Source organism: Nicotiana tabacum, chromosome 1 (genome assembly GCF_000715075.1).
Source record: "Nicotiana tabacum cultivar K326 chromosome 1, ASM71507v2, whole genome shotgun sequence".
Taxonomy (NCBI): Eukaryota; Viridiplantae; Streptophyta; class Magnoliopsida; order Solanales; family Solanaceae; genus Nicotiana; species Nicotiana tabacum.
This window is the reverse complement of record NC_134080.1, coordinates 171,504,943-171,519,258: the sequence shown is the minus strand read 5'-3', so window position 1 is coordinate 171,519,258 and position 14,316 is coordinate 171,504,943.

Sequence of the window (14,316 nt, the reverse complement as noted above, 5' to 3'; positions counted from 1 at the left end):
AGGGATGTTTAGGGGTTTGAAAAAATTGAAAAATGATAAAAATCACCTTGAAATACTGTTGCCTTCGCATTTGCGATAGAAGGGCCTTCGCAAATTACTTGCCAGAGTTCACATTTGTGATGGTGGCGTGCGTAGGCCTTGTTCGCATTTGCGATATAATTGTCACATTTCCCTGGCATGTTTACTTTGCAATACCAGATGCACAACTGAGTTTCTCCAAGTCCAAATCACCCCGTAGCCTATATAAAACTCACAGCGAGCCCTCGGGGCTCTAAACTAAACATGCACGCAAGTCTAAAAGCATCATACGGACTTGCTCGTGCAATAAAATCATCAAAATAACATCAACAACTTCAAATTTAACCTCAAATTCATGAAATTCATTAAGAACATCGAAGTTTCTATTTTCTCAACTAAGGGTCCAATTTATATCAAATCAATTCCGATTCTCACCTAATTTCACATATTCTACTTAAATATTGTTGTAAACCTGCTCTGATATTAAAATACGGGCCCGATATCATCAAGACCACACATCTTTTCATTTCCAACAGTCTTTACATTTTCCAGCAAACAATTTTCTTTAATTTTTTTTTCTCGGGCTAGGGACCTCGGAATTAGATTTCGGGCATACACCCAAGTCCCATATTTTACTACGGACCCTACGGGACCGTCAAATCACGGGTCCGAGTCCATTTACCAAAAATGTTGACTAAAGTCAACTTTAATTAATTTTAAAGGCTAAATTCAATATTTTTCTTACATTTCACATAAAAGCTTTCCGAAAATGCACTCGGACTACGCACGCAAATCGAGGTAAGACAAAAGGAGGTATTTAAGGCCTCGGAATACAGATTTGACTTCTAAAACAATAGATGACCCTTTGGGTCATCATAGAGAATTAGCATTCTATTAGGTGGCTTAAGATCTCGAGTAGCTTCATATTAGGTATAATGACTTTAGTGTATGGTCGACTTCGGTCTTTAGATGATTCAGGATTTATTTGGAAGGATGATTCTTGTTTTAGAAGCTTTAGCAGTAGGAGTTGACCAGAGTTTAACTTTTGTGTTAACGACTCCAGAATGGTATTTTGATTATTCCAATAGCTTTGTATGGTGAATTTGAACTTAGGCGTATGTACGGATTTGGATTTTGAGGTCTATAGGTTGATTGGATGCACTTTGGAGAAAATTGGAAAGTTGAAGGTTTGGGAAGGTTGAGAGGTTTGACTAGGAGTTGACTTTTTGGATATCAGGCTCAGATTGCGATTCGGAGAGTTGGAATATCTCTGTTATGCCATTTTTAACTTGCATATAAAATTAGAGGTTATTCCGTGGTTGGTTTGATATGATTCGATGCGAGTTTTATAAGTTGAAAGTTCATAAGTTCATTAAGTTTGATTTTATGTGCAATTCGTGGTTTTAATGTTGTTTGATGTGATTTGAGGCCTTGAGCAGGTCCGCGTTATGTTTTGGATCTTATTTGTGTGTTTGGACGGGGTCTCGGGGGAACCGGGTGTATTTCGATGAGTTCGGATCCTTTGGATCATGTTGAGTAAGATGGTTTGGGCAGGGATCTGGTGTGGTCACACCTGCGGACTATTGGGTATGGGTGCGATGATTGCAGGTGCAAATGAGAAGCCACAGAAGCGAGATTATGGGGAGTTGAGGTATTGCGCATATGTGATGTCATTTCCACAAATATGGCTACGCAGGTGCGAGTGGGTATGCGTAGGTGCCAGTGTGAGTTAGGTTGGAAGTCTCCATAGCTGTGGAGTTTTTGTCGCAAAGGCGGTTGCGTAGGTGTGCTTCATGTTCGCAGATGCGATAGGACACATGTGCGATCATCTGGGATTTTAGTTGTTTACGTATCTGCTTTGAATATTTCGCAGATTCAGCTTCACGTATGTGTCTGTGAGTCTGCAAAAGCGAAAGTGCTGGGCAGATCATGTTATATATCCTGGGTTTTATATTTTTATCACTTTTTTAGTTAGAGAGTCATATTTAGGCGATTTTGGACGGCAGTTCCGCGTGTTGGATTGGGGTAAGTGCTCTTTAACCGAATTTGATTATATTTTGATGATTTCATCTTTGTTTTTCACATTGAATTCATGATCTGACTGGGAGAAAATGATTATTCTTGTATAAACTTTCAAAAAAATGTAAAATAAAGATTTGAAGGCCGATTTGATGTCAGAGTTGGATAATTTTTGTATGGTTGGACTGGTATCAGAATAGTTGTTCAGATATTATGAATTTGTTGGGTTCCAATGTAGAGGGCGGCATAAGAAATATTGAGGAGAGGTGATCACACATGACATGACGCGGCTTCAGCTCACCAAGGACATGACCCTTAATAGGAAGGTAAGGAGGGAAAGCATTAGGGTTGAAGGTTAGTAGGTAGTTCAGCATTTTCCTAGTCGGTCAGTGTCGTGTTTTAGTATGTTAGTGGTACATGTTGTGCTCATACTATTTTTTAGGACCTTATCACTGCACTGATTATTGATATTGCTTTTCTAGGTATATTTTCTAACTCGTGTCTTGCTGGTACTATCTTTCTAGCTACGTTGTTTTTACTATTCTATTATATCTTTTCATCTTCTCGTACCGATAGTCAATTGGAAATAGCCTCTTTACCTCGAGGGTAGGGGTAAGGTCTGCGTATACACTACCCTCACCAGACCCCACTCGTGAGATTATATTGAGTTATTGTTGTTGTTGTCGGGTTTCGAGGTGCAAGCCAGTGGTTAACTTTTTGGGTTGACTTTTTATTTTTCAGTAAAGATAGAAAGTTTATTAGTTGAGTTGTTTCCTATGGTTTTTATTTATGATATTATGTTATTTTGGCTAGATTTGAGTCGTTCGGAGATTGTTTCACACGAGAGGGTCATTTTAGAGTATTTATTTGGCTTATTTGAGTTAAGTGTCTTGCCTAAGTTTGTGCAGGGGGAACTACCCCTTAGAATTGAGTTGTTTGTGCTATTTGTTTTATGTGAAAGCCGTGCACGCGAGGTGATGAGTATGTACTCAGGCTAATATGTGGAACAATTGGAGGTCTTAGGCTCTTAGGCTTCTTTCATGTTCTTATTTGGAATTGTTAGTACATGTCATATTTTTTATTCGTCATGTCTACTATCACATGCTTTATTTTAAGTTGTTGTTACATGTCAAGTTCTTTCCTTGTCGAGTTTGATCTTATATGCATTATTTGAAATTGTTACAATTTTATCATTATGTGATTTCTTTTATTGTTGAGTTACTCTTAGTTGAAATTGTTATTACATGATATTCTTTTGATGTCAGGTTATTATCATGCATTTAGACGTAGTACTATTTCGTGCCATCTCTTTCATTGTTAACCTAATTCATACACTAGAAACCGAAGTTGCCATTTTATGGAAATACTTTCACTATCGATGTGACGAGTACGTACTCGGGCTTATATGTGAAAAAATTGACTGTCTTAGGCTCTTAGGCTTCTTTCATGTACTTATTTGGAATTGTTAGCACATGTCATATCTTTTATTCGCCATGTCTACTATCACATGCTTTATTTGAAGTTGTCGTTACATGTCAAGTTCTTTACTTGTCGAGTTTGATCCTATATGCATTTTTTAAGTTGTTACCATTTTATCATTATGTGATTTCTTTTATCGTTGAGTTATTCTTAGTTGAAATTGTTATTACATGATATCCTTTTGATGTCGGGTTATTCTCATACATTTATATGTAGTACTATTTCGTGCCTTCTCTTTCATTGTTAGCCTAATTCATACACTAAAATCCGAAGTTGCCATTTCATGGAAATACTTTCACTATCGAGTTTATCTTTAACAAATAACTGGAATTGAGGTTATTGGAAGTCATTAATCTATTTAATTGTAGTTGTCTTTAAAGGGGTGTTGTTCCTTATTGAGCTACTTTTCCGTTCATTTTGTTTTTATTGAGATTTTATACACATTGTGTTTGAGCCGTTGGCTATTTTGTTGTGGAAATATTGATATTGTTGGTTTTTTGGAAAGGATGTGGCCTATGGGAACTTATTGTACGAGTTGACATGTAGTATTGTTGTGATGTTAGCATATGTGAGTTGTTGTGTTGTTTACTTGTTGTGCGAAGTATAAGGGTGGCATTTCACCGTTGTTGTTATGCGGGGCATAATTGTGGCATCTCACTGTTGTTGAATGTATGAAGTGATATGGGTGACCATTGTGTCATTTTTCGGGCAGCGCGATAAGGGTGGATATTATACGGAATGGTACAGATGGCTAATGATATTGTCGGGGTAGAGTGATATGGGTGGCTATTGGAGAGATAAGAGTGACAATGTCAGGGATGATGTGTGATGGCTTGGGGATATTGTGTTGGTGATTTTCGTGTGATGGTGTGCTTTTCCTTATGTATGTCATACACTTTACGTAACTCATTATGTTGCTTCCATGAGCTACTCGATGTCTTTGATATTACTTGTTGACTTGGGCTGCAGTAGTACACTCGCATAAGCGTACACCATGCCACTTATACTATCTCAAGAGTATGAAACTTGACATTTATTAATCATATGCATGTTTTCTTGTATTATCCGTTTCCATGTTGATTTTGATCATATGGCCACGCCGGGTAGATTGTGAATGTGAGCCTGTAATTATGCCAGGCAGATTGAGATATTGGTACGTGCGTTTTCTATGCGGTTATGATTTGAGATATAGGCACAAGGTGCTTTGAGTATATGATGGTGGGTTAAGAAACCTGACTTATGACTATGAGATGAAGTATCTCGGGTAATTTCGTTGTGAAACTTGTGTTAGAACGGCTTGATTAGTTAGTTTTCATTTGTGTTCCTTATTTGGTTTCAACGATACTTTTACGGTGTTCTTATTGTTTTACTGTTTATATCACATGTTGATTCTTGTTTCCATTTACCGATTCCTGCTTTTCTTTATTTGTTTTATGCTGCTATGCTGCAAAGGTTATTTTATCTAGTAGGTGTCTTAACTTGTACCTCGTCACTCCTCCACTGAGGCTAGTCTTGATACTTACTAGGTACCGACCGTGGTGTGCTCATACTACACTTTTACATATTTTTGTGCAAATCCAGGTATTGGAGATATCGGACTTGGGCTGAGTTAGCTTATTAGTTGCGAGGATCCAAGGTTGAGTTGCTTGTTCGTCGGAGTTAGTTGGGGTTCTTTCCTTTCATTATACTATTAACTTGTTATTTGAACAGTATTGTAATTTGACCTTTGAGAACTTTTCATGTACTTAGATAAGGTTCGTGACTCTGTATTACCAGTGTTGGGATGTTGTTATGATTATTGTCGGGTAGGCACATTTCGCTCATGTATCGGTATTCATATAAAACTCTGTTTCAAATTATCATTGTAGAAATAAAACAAGCTTATTTGTTATAGTAATCGGCTTACCTAGTCATAGTGACTAGGTGCCTTCACGACATCCTACAGAGGGAGTTTGGGATAGTGACAATTAGCCATAGTTATTAGTATTTTTATTATTTAGTCCTGTCTTGAATCGAGGGTCTATCAGAAGTAGCCTCTCCATCCCACAGCGTAGGGCTAAGGTCTGCATACACACTATGCTCCTTTGACCCTATTTGTGGAATTATACTATGTTGTTGTTGCTGTTGTATTTTTATTATTTAGTCCCGAATAGGATTATTAGTGGATCAAGTTGCATACCACAATAACATTTGGAAATGGATCTATTCCTCTAGATTCAGGTGATTACTCATGTTACTTTAGGATCTGTATGCACATACATCCAGATTGGTGCTAGTTTGCATACATGTCTAGTGTCGGGAATATAGATTGTTATTGTAAGATGTTGATATTTGATCATCAACTTGAAGTTGCATTCTAGATTTGCGGTGTAGCTCTCATATATGCATACTGATTGGTTTATACCATGATTTTGAAGTTATTGAGATATTTGTTGCATGCTGTATTCTCTTTGCCTGAAAAGGATGTCTAAATATCAGATATTACATTGCCTTTTCCTTGTACCCATTTGATGATAACATTGTTCCACCCTATTTTGCACGAGTTAAAACAAACTATACTTATGAGACCCGATAGGGTCAATTGGAGATTAGAGTTGCTACCTAGTATTTAAGGTAAACTAAGACACCTATATTACACTATGTAATGTACACTTTGATTATGGTCTGCGAAACTATTGCAATTCAAAGTAAGGGTTCAAGATATCTCGAGGGGAAGGGGTTAGGCATCCCTCCAGATCCATAAAATATAGTTTCGGTGGACTCAATAAAATAAATGAGGGATTAGGTAACGAACAATTAATTTATTATTTACAAAGAATCATGAAAAATAAGACTGACTAAACACGAGTGTCACATGGTAAAAATATAAGTATCTTTGTATCATAAATTATATTCAAAAGGGGTGAATAAAGTATAAGAATTATATGTTGATGAATTAATAAAATGTAAAGGGAATATGTCGTAAAATGTAACGAGTTGCCCGGTCGTTTTGAGAGTTAGAGCCCCAATTCCCTATGAACTGCTTTTCCTATATCTATTTCTGCCATTTTGACTTGCTAGGAGGCATCTTTTTGGTTTTTGAAGTATTTTGGGATACTTAGTCCCAAAATGGAAGCTTAGGCCTTAGAATTTGGACCGTGGTCGAAACTGTGAAAAGATGACACCAGAATGGAGTTCCCTTGATTCCGTTAGCTCTGTTGGGTGATTTTGGGCTTAGGGGCGTGTCCGGATTGTGTTTTTGAGGTTCGTAGCTCATTTAGGCTTGAAATGGCAATAGTTGATCTTTTAGTGTTATGGACCGGTAGTGGAATTTTGTATCGGGGTCGGAATCCGATTCTGGAAGTTGGAGTAGGTCCGTAGTATTGAATATGACTTATTTACAAAATTTGAGGTCAATCGTGCGTGGTTTAGTTTGTTTCGGCTTCGATTATGGTAATTTGAAGTTTCAAGTTCATTAATTTTGGGTTGAAGGGTGATTTATGTGTTCTTACCATTGTTTGATGTGATTTGAGGGCTCAACTAAGTTCATATGGTGTTTTAGGATTGGTTGGTTTGTTTGGTTGAGGTCCCAGGGGCCTCGAGTGAGTTTCGAGTGTTTAACAAATCAAATATTGAAGTTAAGCTTTGGGATAAATGGGTGAAGTGTGCAGCATCTAGTGTTATCGCACGTGCGCAAGATTGACCGCAAGATTAATTGATTGTAGTTATATTTATGTTATGTAATTGATTTGACTAGATTTGGGCCATCCGGAGCCGAATATTTGTGGAAACAACATTTTTACGGATTGATTTGGGCTTGGTTCTGTAACGACCCGACCGGTCATTTTAAGCTTTTGCACTTTACACGCCAGTTCTTGGGCATGACTAGCCTCGTGTGATATATTATGACTTATGTAAATCGTCGATTTTGGTTTTTAGGATAATCGGAAAGAATTTGGAAGAACAGTTCTCAGTTTGAAGCTTAAAATTTGAAAGATTTGACCAAGTTTTGACTTGTTGGTATATGATCTCGGATTGGAATTTTTATGATTTGGTTAGCTTCGGGAGGTTATTTGGGACTTAGGAGCGTGATCAGAATGTATTTTGACGGTCCGGATTAGAGTTAGGCTTGAATTGGTGAAATTGGAATTTTGGCGTTTTCTGGTTGATAGGTGAGATTTTGATATAGCGGTCAGAATGGAATTTCGGAAAATGGAATAGGTCTGTTGTGTCATTTGTGACGTGTGTGCAATATTTCAGATCATTCGGACTAGGTTTGATAGACTTTTTGATCAAAAGCAGAATTCGGAAGATTTTGGAATCTTAGTCTTGCATCCGATGTTATTTAGTTGATTCGATGATTTTTTTGTTGTTTTGAAGATTGGTATAAGTTTGGGTAGTGGTATATGACTTGTTTGTACTATTGTTTGAGGTCCCGCGGGCCTCGGGGGTGATTTCGGATGGTTGACGGGAGGTTTAGAGTTGGAATTTGCAGCCAAAGTGTTGCAACTCACCGCACATGCGGCTTGGGGACTCCAGGTGCGGGCTCGCAGAGGCGCCAACGGGACACAGATGCGGAAATAGGTTTGAGGAGCTGGAACCGCAGATGCGCGTGCTGGAGCGCACTTGCGATAGCGCAAATGCGAGATTTTGATCGCATGTGCGGTCAAGAGCGGTTAAGTGAATTCCGCAGATGTGCAGGTGCGGGAGTTTTGCCGCAAATGCGGTTCTGCTGGGGCCGAACATATAAATTAAGGCCTTCGCGATTTTGAGCTATTTTTCATCACTTTTCGAATGGGATAGGGCTTGGGAGAGTCAATTGTAAGAAAACTAGGGTTTTGAAATTGGAGACCTAAAATTTGGGATTTTAGGGGTCATTTGTGGCCATATTATGGTATTCTTGATATGTACGCACTCGTGAAAGGTTAAGGAATCTACTAATGTGATTTTTATTGGATTCCGAGACGTGGGCCCGGGTCAGGTTTGGCCAATTTCGGGATTTTCGATGTAAATAGGCTATTTTTGAGTGGGCCTCGTTCCCTTAGCATATTTTGATGGTTATATACTAATTTTGATTAGATTTGGAACATCCAGAGGCCGATTCGAGAGGCAAAGGCATCGCGGGCTAGAGTTTAGACCGAATAGAGTTAAGTAATGATTGTAAATGTTCGTCCTGAGGGTATGAAACCCCGAACTTCACATCGTTGTGCTACTTTGAGGTGACACATACGCTAGATGATGAGTGTGGGGTCGTGCACCGTTGGGGATTGTGACTTAGTCTGTCTCGTATGACTGTTAAATCACGTATTTGATTAAAACTTGTTTGATATCATTGTGTTTTGGAAAGTATTATCATGATTTGGGCTGAATGCCATAGTTGGGCCTCGTGCCAATTGTTTGGACCCTTAGGGGATTTATACTACTATTCCTCACAGTTTTGACTTTATAATTGAGCTCAGTCATGCTGTATTCTATTGTTTTCATAACTCAGCCATATTTACTCCATTTTTGTTATTTTAAATGATATTTTGGGCTGAGCATCATGTTTTACTGTTCCCCTAGTGGCTTGAAAGATTTTTGACTGAGTGGTGCCCTCTGCGGAGAGCATGTGTTGGGAGAATATTATGGGATCGGGTTGCGCTCCGCAACAATTTGATTTATGATTATGAGGCCGAGGGCCTGATTTGTTATGCCACGAGGTGGCTTCATATAAGGCCAAGAGCCTGTTTGATTATTCCACGAGATAGCTTGTTATTGCGCTTGGGCCGTAAGGGGCCCCTCCCGGAGTTTGTACACCCCTAGTGAGCACGGGTACCTAATATAAGTGATATGTCGTAGCCCGAGGGGCTGTTCTTGATCCATGTTTGCCCGCAGGGCGGTTCTTGATTCATGTTATGCCCGAGGGGCTGATTACAAGTGATTTTGAGGTAGCCCGAGGGGCTGGTTCTGTTGATATTACGTCCGAGGGGCAGTTTATGGTACATGTTTTGCCCGAGAGTCTATTTATGTTTCTATCATGTTTACTCACTGTTTCATCACTCGTTTGAAAATATTGAAAAATTGTTTTAAAAGGGTTTACCGAAACTGAGCATGATAAATTAAAATGTTTTCTATACTATATTTGAAGTATCTCTCATTTATTGTAGTGTTTTGACGTGGTTTACACTTTTTCTTACTGCTCATCTTTCATTTAGTTTTATTACATACTGAGTTGGCGTACTCACATTACTCACTGCACCGTGTGTGCAGATTCAGGTATTTCTGAACCCGGTAGCGGGTGTCAATTGCTCAGTGGTAGAGTCATTAGAGTTAGCTAGGTAGCTGTCTGACGTTCGCAGCATTGCTTCGTTGTATTCAGACCTTAGTAGATGCTCGTGACTTTGTGACACCCTGATGTCGGGCTTGTGTATTTATTCCGCACTGTTTATTTAGACTTTCATTATGAAATATTTTACTAAGTAAAGACATAAAAATGACTTTTATTGATTAATGGTTAATTCGGGAGTTGTGTCGGCTGACCTAGTTTCACGATTGGCGCTATCATGACCGGGTTGGTTTTAGGGTCGTGGCAAGTTGGTATCGGAGCCTAGTTTACATAGATCTCACGAGTCATAAGCAGGTTTAGTAGAGTCTCGCGGATCGGTACGGAGACGTCTGTACTTATCCTCGGGATGCTGCAGAACCTTTAAGAAAAAAATCACATTCTCGAATTCTTATCGTGCGTCCTTGATTCTGTTTAGAATGGGTCCTTAAAATCACATTCTCTTTGTGTTAATTTTGGGCCAGTCTGGAGGACTTGAGGGTGGGTCTTTTCCTACGGTTGAGCACTGCGGCATTGATTGTGTGAGCACGTGCTTGTGGATTTGTATGTTCGATAGTGTCCATATTAGTGGGAGTGATGATTGGGTAGCTATGTCATAAATATGATGTGACTGTGAGATGTGTTCATATGAATTGAATGAGACAAGAGGGGCCTGCATGGGGGTAGTAAGTACTATTTGGTGCTTGATTTCCATCTTGATTTGAGGAATAGACCCGAGTTGTGGGTGTTTGAAGAATCATTCCATGTTTTCTAGTTGAGGAGTAAAGTAGATTTCACGGTGTGTTATGATCTCAGACTCAGGAAGATTAAGCGAATACGTAATGTTTATGAAGGTGGAAGGTATAAAAAATGTTAGTTTGAGGCGAAACAGGTGGGTTATTTCCTACGGAGTGTTCTGAAGTTGTGTGATCCTAATGTGGTCTATTGGAAGATCTCTTTTACCAGCAAAAAGTATGTGCTACAATTTGAATTTGGGTCGCCTAAGAGAGTGGGCTTGACTGATACGAGGGCCAATGCGAGATTTGCAGGAGATTTGAGGTACTAGATGGTCTATGTTGCATGGGCTTATGAAGGATTGAGTTTCATCTCACTATGGTATTATGGAAATGATAGAGTATATGCATTATGAGTTATTTGGTGTTTTGATCTATGGCTTTGAGCCAAGTGGGAGAGTATGCTATTGATTAGTTGATTGCGTGGTTATGTGCTATGTCGGTTCCAGTTTGAGGCATACTGGTGAATCAGTTATGGCTTATAGAGGTTGAGACCGAGGATGGATCAAGTAAGGAAATTTCGATAAAGGTTATGTTATGCCTTAAGGGTATATTGGTAAAGGATGTATGGTGCATAGAACGAGAGTTGCTTGGTTTCATTAAGGTGGGGTAACATTTTGTGGTGTCGGAGTGCTAATGGAGCACGGGTCATCCGGTTCGTTTGATCGGTCTCATTGCAGTTTGAGTAGAGTGGGTGACTTTCAATAATGGATCTAATGGGTTCAAGATTTTACATGTAATAATTGGAGATTTTCGGGTTGTATATTTGGCTAGAAACTGAGGTTTGTATTGGATGGTTTCGAGGATCGCAGTATTTCTACATCATTGTGGATTCTACATTTCATTATTATAAAAGTAAGATGAACAACTTGAAATTCATAGAAGGTCTCTTCGTAGTGAGTATCTCGATTGTGGTGCGTTTGAGAATATTTAAGAGAGTATCTGGCAGCTTATGAGCCTTAGACGGTGTGGTTTTATGCTTGGGTCTCGTGTGCTGAGTCTAGATTGAGGAATTGTGGTGTTATAGCAAGAAGAAGTATCAAGTTGAAGGTAAATCAAAAGGAACATGGATAGATGGGATAGCTTGGTAGTAGGTCGGATCCGCATGGTAGAGGATATGATTAGTTCTTTTGATGCTTACGAGGTAATGAGTTTCTATACGTGTTTCGTGGCAATGCTCTTGGGTTTTAGTGGCCTGCATAGCTTGGTTTAGTTAGAAGGATTCAGTCCTGACAGTGTAGTTTTGTGCAAATGGAATCCGGAGAGTTCTTGATGGTCTCTACCATAGATAAAGATGTATATATTTCTACGAGCGTGAGGAACACAGGATGTGTAGTGATTTTTTTCTAGATAGGATCAATGGAAAGTTCTTGGCTAGTTGAGTACGTAGCTGCTTGTGGCTCGGAAGGGGTATGAAGTTCTCACGTTTATCCTAGGATGGTATGGTATATACAATATGTTGTGTAGGATTGAGATTTGCATGTGTAAGATCACTGTTTAGTTTTGAAAGGAACGTCACAAATTCTTAGGTGGCATGTGCAGTTTAGATTATTAGGGAAATGATATTACTAATTGGTGTGGCTTGATGAGGGTATACGTTTTAGAAAGGGCAACGTGATTGAGTTAATAATACATCATTGGTATCGCAGTTCTCTCTTATTGGATCGACTGCTGATATTCGAGTTTGCTGGTGGCACAAAAGAATTATAGGAGTACCTCTCGTGGGATGATTGGGTATTAGAGGTGTGTTGTATATTTGGACAGTGGAGTGCGGTTCGAATATGGTGATTCGCGTGCTATATGGAGTTGGAGACTGGGAGTTCTCATAAACAGGTTAGGTCATGGTGGTGGACCGCGTATATTGGTCTTGTGTGGTAGCTATTGTAGGTTTAGATATCGGAGTGGAACCTTTGTTACTTGATATGTTAGATTTTGGATATGATATTGGGTACAGAATGTTTGTTTTACTGTCGTGTTATTTCTGGGTTGTTGCACTAAGGCAGCGGTTTTGTCTATGCCGGGGATGCCACAGATTAAGTGGCGAGGTTCGACGGATTGTGTACCCAGTAGGGCGGTTTCATTTTTGAAGACCCAGCGGATGGCTGAGAAGGGCTGTCCTTCTTATTTGTCCTTCGTGATGGATGTCAGTGCAGAGACTTCTACCATTGATTTAGTTCTGGTGGTGAGGGATCTTTCGGATGTGTTTCCTACTGCCGAGCATGTCGCCGGCTAGGGGTGTTGAGTTTGGTATTGATTTGGTTCCAGGCATCGTATCGTATGGCACCAATGGAGTTAAAGGAGTTGAAGGAGCAGTTTCAGGAACTCCCTGTCAAGGGGTTCATTGGTAGGCCAATATGGACATGTGTTCTAACTCGAGTCGGCTTGCTTGGCTCCGAATTGTATTGTTGAAGGATTTGTTGATTCGATTGTTATTGAGCTTATTAGTGATATGGGGAGATCTATGAGTTATCTTTCCGTGTTGCGAGGCATTAGGATTTGTTTGTTATATGCACATATGGTGCGGTTTTATTGGTTCCTCTCATTGGAATCCGAGCGTAAAGAGTATTGGGTATTGCTCGGCAGATGGCGTATCGGTTGTGTCCTTTCGGGTTTGCTTAATGTTCTGTCAATTGCTTCGCCAAGGTTATGATGATTTGTTTTAGTTCTAGACATCAAATTGCACGTGGTTGTTGATTTTGAGCAGAGGGACTTGAAGTGTTTCATGTGGACCTGTGTTCGGATAGGGTCGGGCACGACAACGAAGTTATGTGGAGGTATGACCTTTCGGGTTAGATTCGTGTGTTCTATTTCTACGATGTGTGACGGGTTCTCAGTATTGGGTTGTGGTGGTACTGGTGAGCTTGCGATACAGCTCTTTCATTTGGGTCATTTTTCATAATTTGAGTACATTCGGATTGTTGCTTATTGGGGTGCAGATTGCACGAGTTGCGGCTTTAGATGGTATTGATGTGTCATGACACCAGAATAGTTATGTTGGATTAGATGAGATTGTTGGGATCTATAATGAATACAAACAGATTCGGTTTCAGCGTGTTGGAAGGATAATATCGATGTTCTACTTAGAAATTTCTATGGTCCTTGCCAAAAGAGAAGTGGCTTCATGAATGGTTGATCTGAGGAATGGTTATGGGTTTCTACATGTTTCATTTATCATTGGTAGTATACGGAAGTGTTGGAATGAGGCTTTATTGGATAAGAGGCTTATTATCGATATTCGGTTGTTTTGAGCAACTGTTATGATTAGGGGTTATCACCACGATTGTTTAAGTTATGTGGTACATCATGTAATTGCATCTGAGGTTGCAGCTATGGTTTGTTACAGCTTGTTCAGGCTTATTTAGAGTAGAATTGCGAGATTCTAATCTTGTAAAGGACTTCAGAAGTGGAAATATGGTTCTAATGTTTATGGGATAAGTTGGATTGCGAAACATCAGTTACATTGTGTGGACCTATATGAGATAGGGTGACGTGGGATTACCCCCGAGTATGTGCATGGTAAGGGTTAAAATCGATTTGATGGTTTTCGGAACAACTCTAGCCACGTTCGAGGAGGAACGTATGTTTAAGTGGGGGAGGATGTAACGACCCGACCAGTCGTTTTGAGCTTTTGCACTTCGTTTGCCATTTCTCGATCATGACTAGCCCCGTGTGATGTATTATGACTTATGTAAATCGCCGGTTTTGGTTTTCAGGATAATCGAAATG